Below are 6415 nucleotides of genomic sequence, written 5' to 3'. Positions count from 1 at the left end.
AACTCCACTATGGCCAAGACCAAAGAGCTGTCAAAGGACACCAGAAACAAAATTGTAGACCTGCACCAGGCTGGGAAGACTGAATCTGCAATAGGTAAGCAGCTTGGTTTGAAGAAATCAACTGTGGGAGCAATTATTAGGAAATGGAAGACATACAAGACCACTGATAATCTCCCTCGATCTGGGGCTCCACGCAAGATCTCACCCATTGGGGTCAAAATAATCACAAGAACGGTGAGCAAAAATCCCAGAACCACACAGGGGGACCTAGTGAATGACCTGCAGAGAGCTGGGACCAAAGTAACAAAGCCTACCATCAGTAACACACTACGCCGCCAGGGACTCAAATCCTGCAGTGCCAGACGTGTCCCCCTGCTTAAGCCAGTACATGTCCAGGCCCATCTGAAGTTTACTAGAGTGCATTTGGACGATCCAGAAGAGGATTGGGAGAATGTCATATGGTCAGATGAAACCAAAATAGAACTTTTTGGTAAAAACTCAACTCGTCGTGTTTGGAGGACAAAGAATGCTGAGTTGCATCCAAAGAACACCATACCTACTGTGAAGCATGGGGGTGGAAACATCATGCTTTGGGGCTGTTTTTCTGCAAAGGGACCAGGACGACTGATCCGTGTAAAGGAAAGAATGAATGGGGCCATGTATCGTGAGATTTTGAGTGAAAACCTCCTTCCATCAGCAAGGGCATTGAAGATGAAACGTGGCTGGGTCTTTCAGCATGACAATGATCCCAAACACACCGCCCGGGCAACGAAGGAGTGGCTTCGTAAGAAGCATTTCAAGGTCCTGGAGTGGCCTAGCCAGTCTCCAGATCTCAACCCCATAGAAAATCTTTGGAGGGAGTTGAAAGTCCGTGTTGCCCAGCAACAGCCCCAAAACATCACTGCTCTAGAGGAGATCTGCATGGAGGAATGGGCCAAAATACCAGCAACAGTGTGTGAAAACCTTGTGAAGACTTACAGAAAACGTTTGACCTGTGTCATTACCAACAAAGGGTATATAACACAGTATTGAGAAACTTTTGTTATTGACCAAATACTTATTTTCCACCATAATTTGCAAATAAATTCATTAAAAATCCTACAATGTGATTTTCTGGATTAATTTTTCTCAATTTGTCTGTCATAGTTGACGTGTACCTATGATGAAAATTACAGGCCTCTCTCATCTTTTTAAGTGGGAGAACTTGCACAATTGGTGGCTGACTAAATACTTTTTTCCCCCCACTGTATGTAAGGGATAAATGGCGACGTTCTGTACGTTACCTTGGAGATAATGGACGACGCAGTCCGCCGTGGCCCTTTGCAGATTTCCTTTTCCCAAGGTAATGTACAGAACGGAGGCTTTAATCCCGCTTATAACACAGTTACCAAATAACACATTTACCAGAAAAAGAAATGGTTGATATTTTCATACTTGGTCATATTTTGGTTGCTAGAGACGCGACCCAGTTTTATATGTGTTGTTCTGTCTGTTGTTCCCTTGGTGCTAGCTAGTCAACTAGCTACGGCTGTTTGTTCTGTCTGTTGTTCTCCCTTGGTGCTAGCTAGTCAACTAGCTACGGCTGTTTGTTCTGTCTGTTGTTCTCCCTTGTTGCTAGCTAGTCAACTAGCTACGGCTGTTTGTTCTGTCTGTTGTTCTCCCTTGGTGCTAGCTAGTCAGCTAGCTACGGCTGTTTGTTCTGTCTGTTGTCCTCCCTTGTTGCTAGCTAGTCAACTAGCTACGGCTGTTTGTTCTGTCTGTTGTTCTCCCTTGGTGCTAGCTAGTCAGCTAGCTACGGCTGTTTGTTCTGTCTGTTGTTCTCCCTTGGTGCTAGCTAGTCAGCTAGCTACGGCTGTTTGTTCTGTCTGTTGTTCCCTTGGTGCTAGCTAGTCAACTAGCTACGGCTGTTTGTTCTGTCTGTTGTTCTCCCTTGGTGCTAGCTAGTCAACTAGCTACGGCTGTTTGTTCTGTCTGTTGTTCCCTTGGTGCTAGCTAGTCAACTAGCTACGGCTGTTTGTTCTGTCTGTTGTTCTCCCTTGGTGCTAGCTAGTCAACTAGCTACGGCTGTTTGTTCTGTCTGTTGTTCCCTTGTTGCTAGCTAGTCAGCTAGCTACGGCTGTTTGTTCTGTCTGTTGTTCTCCCTTGTTGCTAGCTAGTCAACTAGCTACGGCTGTTTGTTCTGTCTGTTGTTCTACCTTGTTGCTAGCTAGTCAACTAGCTACGGCTGTTTGTTCTGTCTGTTGTTCCCTTGTTGCTAGCTAGTCAGCTAGCTACGGCTGTTTGTTCTGTCTGTTGTTCTCCCTTGTTGCTAGCTAGTCAGCTAGCTACGGCTGTTTGTTCTGTCTGTTGTTCTCCCTTGGTGCTAGCTAGTCAACTAGCTACGGCTGTTTGTTCTGTCTGTTGTTCCCTTGGTGCTAGCTAGTCAACTAGCTACGGCTGTTTGTTCTGTCTGTTGTTCCCTTGGTGCTAGCTAGTCAACTAGCTACGGCTGTTTGTTCTGTCTGTTGTTCCCTTGTTGCTAGCTAGTCAGCTAGCTACGGCTGTTTGTTCTGTCTGTTGTTCTCCCTTGTTGCTAGCTAGTCAACTAGCTACGGCTGTTTGTTCTGTCTGTTGTTCTCCCTTGTTGCTAGCTAGTCAGCTAGCTACGGCTGTTTGTTCTGTCTGTTGTTCCCTTGGTGCTAGCTAGTCAACTAGCTACGGCTGTTTGTTCTGTCTGTTGTTCTCCCTTGTTGCTAGCTAGTCAACTAGCTACGGCTGTTTGTTCTGTCTGTTGTTCCCTTGGTGCTAGCAAGTCAACTAGCTACGGCTGTTTGTTCTGTCTGTTGTTCTCCCTTGTTACTAGCTAGTCAACTAGCTACGGCTGTTTGTTCTGTCTGTTGTCCTCCCTTGGTGCTAGCTAGTCAGCTAGCTACGGCTGTTTGTTCTGTCTGTTGTTCTCCCTTGGTGCTAGCTAGTCAACTAGCTACGGCTGTTTGTTCTGTCTGTTGTTCTCCCTTGGTGCTAGCTAGTCAACTAGCTACGGCTGTTTGTTCTGTCTGTTGTTCCCTTGGTGCTAGCTAGTCAGCTAGCTACGGCTGTTTGTTCTGTCTGTTGTTCTCCCTTGGTGCTAGCTAGTCAGCTAGCTACGGCTGTTTGTTCTGTCTGTTGTTCCCTTGGTGCTAGCTAGTCAGCTAGCTACGGCTGTTTGTTCTGTCTGTTGTTCTCCCTTGGTGCTAGCTAGTCAACTAGCTACGGCTGTTTGTTCTGTCTGTTGTTCTCCCTTGGTGCTAGCTAGTCAACTAGCTACGGCTGTTTGTTCTGTCTGTTGTTCTCCCTTGGTGCTAGCTAGTCAACTAGCTACGGCTGTTTGTTCTGTCTGTTGTTCCCCTTGGTGCTAGCTAGTCAGCTAGCTACGGCTGTTTGTTCTGTCTGTTGTCCTCCCTTGGTGCTAGCTAGTCAGCTAGCTACGGCTGTTTGTTCTGTCTGTTGTTCCCTTGGTGCTAGCTAGTCAGCTAGCTACGGCTGTTTGTTCTGTCTGTTGTTCCCTTGTTGCTAGCTAGTCAACTAGCTACGGCTGTTTGTTCTGTCTGTTGTTCTCCCTTGGTGCTAGCTAGTCAACTAGCGACGGCTGTTTGTTCTCCCTTGGTGCTAGCTAGTCAACTAGCTACGGCTGTTTGTTCTGTCTGTTGTCCTCCCTTGGTGCTAGCTAGTCAGCTAGCTACGGCTGTTTGTTCTGTCTGTTGTTCTCCCTTGGTGCTAGCTAGTCAACTAGCTACGGCTGTTTGTTCTGTCTGTTGTTCTCCTTGGTGCTAGCTAGTCAGCTAGCTACGGCTGTTTGTTCTGTCTGTTGTTCTCCCTTGGTGCTAGCTAGTCAGCTAGCTACGGCTGTTTGTTCTGTCTGTTGTTCTCCTTGGTGCTAGCTAGTCAACTAGCTACGGCTGTTTGTTCTGTCTGTTGTTCTCCCTTGGTGCTAGCTAGTCAGCTAGCTACGGCTGTTTGTTCTGTCTGTTGTTCTCCCTTGTTGCTAGCTAGTCAGCTAGCTACGGCTGTTTGTTCTGTCTGTTGTTCTCCCTTGGTGCTAGCTAGTCAGCTAGCTACGGCTGTTTGTTCTGTCTGTTGTTCTCCCTTGGTGCTAGCTAGTCAACTAGCTACGGCTGTTTGTTCTGTCTGTTGTTCTCCCTTGGTGCTAGCTAGTCAGCTAGCTACGGCTGTTTGTTCTGTCTGTTGTTCCCTTGTTGCTAGCTAGTCAGCTAGCTACGGCTGTTTGTTCTGTCTGTTGTTCCCTTGTTGCTAGCTAGTCAGCTAGCTACGGCTGTTTGTTCTGTCTGTTGTTCTCCCTTGGTGCTAGCTAGTCAGCTAGCTACGGCTGTTTGTTCTGTCTGTTGTTCTCCCTTGTTGCTAGCTAGTCAACTAGCTACGGCTGTTTGTTCTGTCTGTTGTCCCCTTGGTGCTAGCTAGTCAGCTAGCTACGGCTGTTTGTTCTGTCTGTTGTTCTCCCTTGGTGCTAGCTAGTCAACTAGCTACGGCTGTTTGTTCTGTCTGTTGTTCCCTTGGTGCTAGCTAGTCAACTAGCTACGGCTGTTTGTTCTGTCTGTTGTTCTCCCTTGGTGCTAGCTAGTCAGCTAGCTACGGCTGTTTGTTCTGTCTGTTGTTCCCCTTGGTGCTAGCTAGTCAGCTAGCTACGGCTGTTTGTTCTGTCTGTTGTTCTCCCTTGGTGCTAGCTAGTCAACTAGCTACGGCTGTTTGTTCTGTCTGTTGTTCTCCCTTGGTGCTAGCTAGTCAGCTAGCTACGGCTGTTTGTTCTGTCTGTTGTTCTCCCTTGGTGCTAGCTAGTCAGCTAGCTACGGCTGTTTGTTCTGTCTGTTGTTCCCCTTGGTGCTAGCTAGTCAGCTAGCTACGGCTGTTTGTTCTGTCTGTTGTTCCCCTTGGTGCTAGCTAGTCAGCTAGCTACGGCTGTTTGTTCTGTCTGTTGTTCTCCCTTGGTGCTAGCTAGTCAACTAGCTACGGCTGTTTGTTCTGTCTGTTGTTCTCCCTTGGTGCTAGCTAGTCAACTAGCTACGGCTGTTTGTTCTGTCTGTTGTTCCCTTGGTGCTAGCTAGTCAGCTAGCTACGGCTGTTTGTTCTGTCTGTTGTTCCCTTGGTGCTAGCTAGTCAGCTAGCTACGGCTGTTTGTTCTGTCTGTTGTTCCCCTTGGTGCTAGCTAGTCAGCTAGCTACGGCTGTTTGTTCTGTCTGTTGTTCTCCCTTGGTGCTAGCTAGTCAGCTAGCTACGGCTGTTTGTTCTGTCTGTTGTTCCCTTGGTGCTAGCTAGTCAACTAGCTACGGCTGTTTGTTCTGTCTGTTGTTCTCCCTTGGTGCTAGCTAGTCAACTAGCTACGGCTGTTTGTTCTGTCTGTTGTTCTCCCTTGGTGCTAGCTAGTCAGCTAGCTACGGCTGTTTGTTCTGTCTGTTGTTCTCCCTTGTTGCTAGCTAGTCAGCTAGCTACGGCTGTTTGTTCTGTCTGTTGTTCTCCCTTGTTGCTAGCTAGTCAGCTAGCTACGGCTGTTTGTTCTGTCTGTTGTCCTCCCTTGGTGCTAGCTAGTCAGCTAGCTACGGCTGTTTGTTCTGTCTGTTGTTCTCCCTTGGTGCTAGCTAGTCAGCTAGCTACGGCTGTTTGTTCTGTCTGTTGTTCCCTTGGTGCTAGCTAGTCAGCTAGCTACGGCTGTTTGTTCTGTCTGTTGTCCCCTTGGTGCTAGCTAGTCAGCTAGCTACGGCTGTTTGTTCTGTCTGTTGTTCCCCTTGGTGCTAGCTAGTCAGCTAGCTACGGCTGTTTGTTCTGTCTGTTGTTCCCTTGGTGCTAGCTAGTCAGCTAGCTACGGCTGTTTGTTCTGTCTGTTGTTCCCTTGGTGCTAGCTAGTCAGCTAGCTACGGCTGTTTGTTCTGTCTGTTGTTCCCTTGGTGCTAGCTAGTCAACTAGCTACGGCTGTTTGTTCTGTCTGTTGTTCTCCCTTGGTGCTAGCTAGTCAGCTAGCTACGGCTGTTTGTTCTGTCTGTTGTTCCCTTGGTGCTAGCTAGTCAGCTAGCTACGGCTGTTTGTTCTGTCTGTTGTCCTCCCTTGGTGCTAGCTAGTCAGCTAGCTACGGCTGTTTGTTCTGTCTGTTGTTCTCCCTTGTTGCTAGCTAGTCAGCTAGCTACGGCTGTTTGTTCTGTCTGTTGTTCCCTTGTTGCTAGCTAGTCAGCTAGCTACGGCTGTTTGTTCTGTCTGTTGTTCCCTTGGTGCTAGCTAGTCAGCTAGCTACGGCTGTTTGTTCTGTCTGTTGTTCCCTTGGTGCTAGCTAGTCAGCTAGCTACGGCTGTTTGTTCTGTCTGTTGTTCCCTTGGTGCTAGCTAGTCAGCTAGCTACGGCTGTTTGTTCTGTCTGTTGTTCCCCTTGGTGCTAGCTAGTCAGCTAGCTACGG

Source organism: Coregonus clupeaformis, unplaced genomic scaffold, assembly GCF_020615455.1.
Source record: "Coregonus clupeaformis isolate EN_2021a unplaced genomic scaffold, ASM2061545v1 scaf3775, whole genome shotgun sequence".
Taxonomy (NCBI): Eukaryota; Metazoa; Chordata; class Actinopteri; order Salmoniformes; family Salmonidae; genus Coregonus; species Coregonus clupeaformis.
This window is presented reverse-complemented; position numbering follows the sequence as displayed.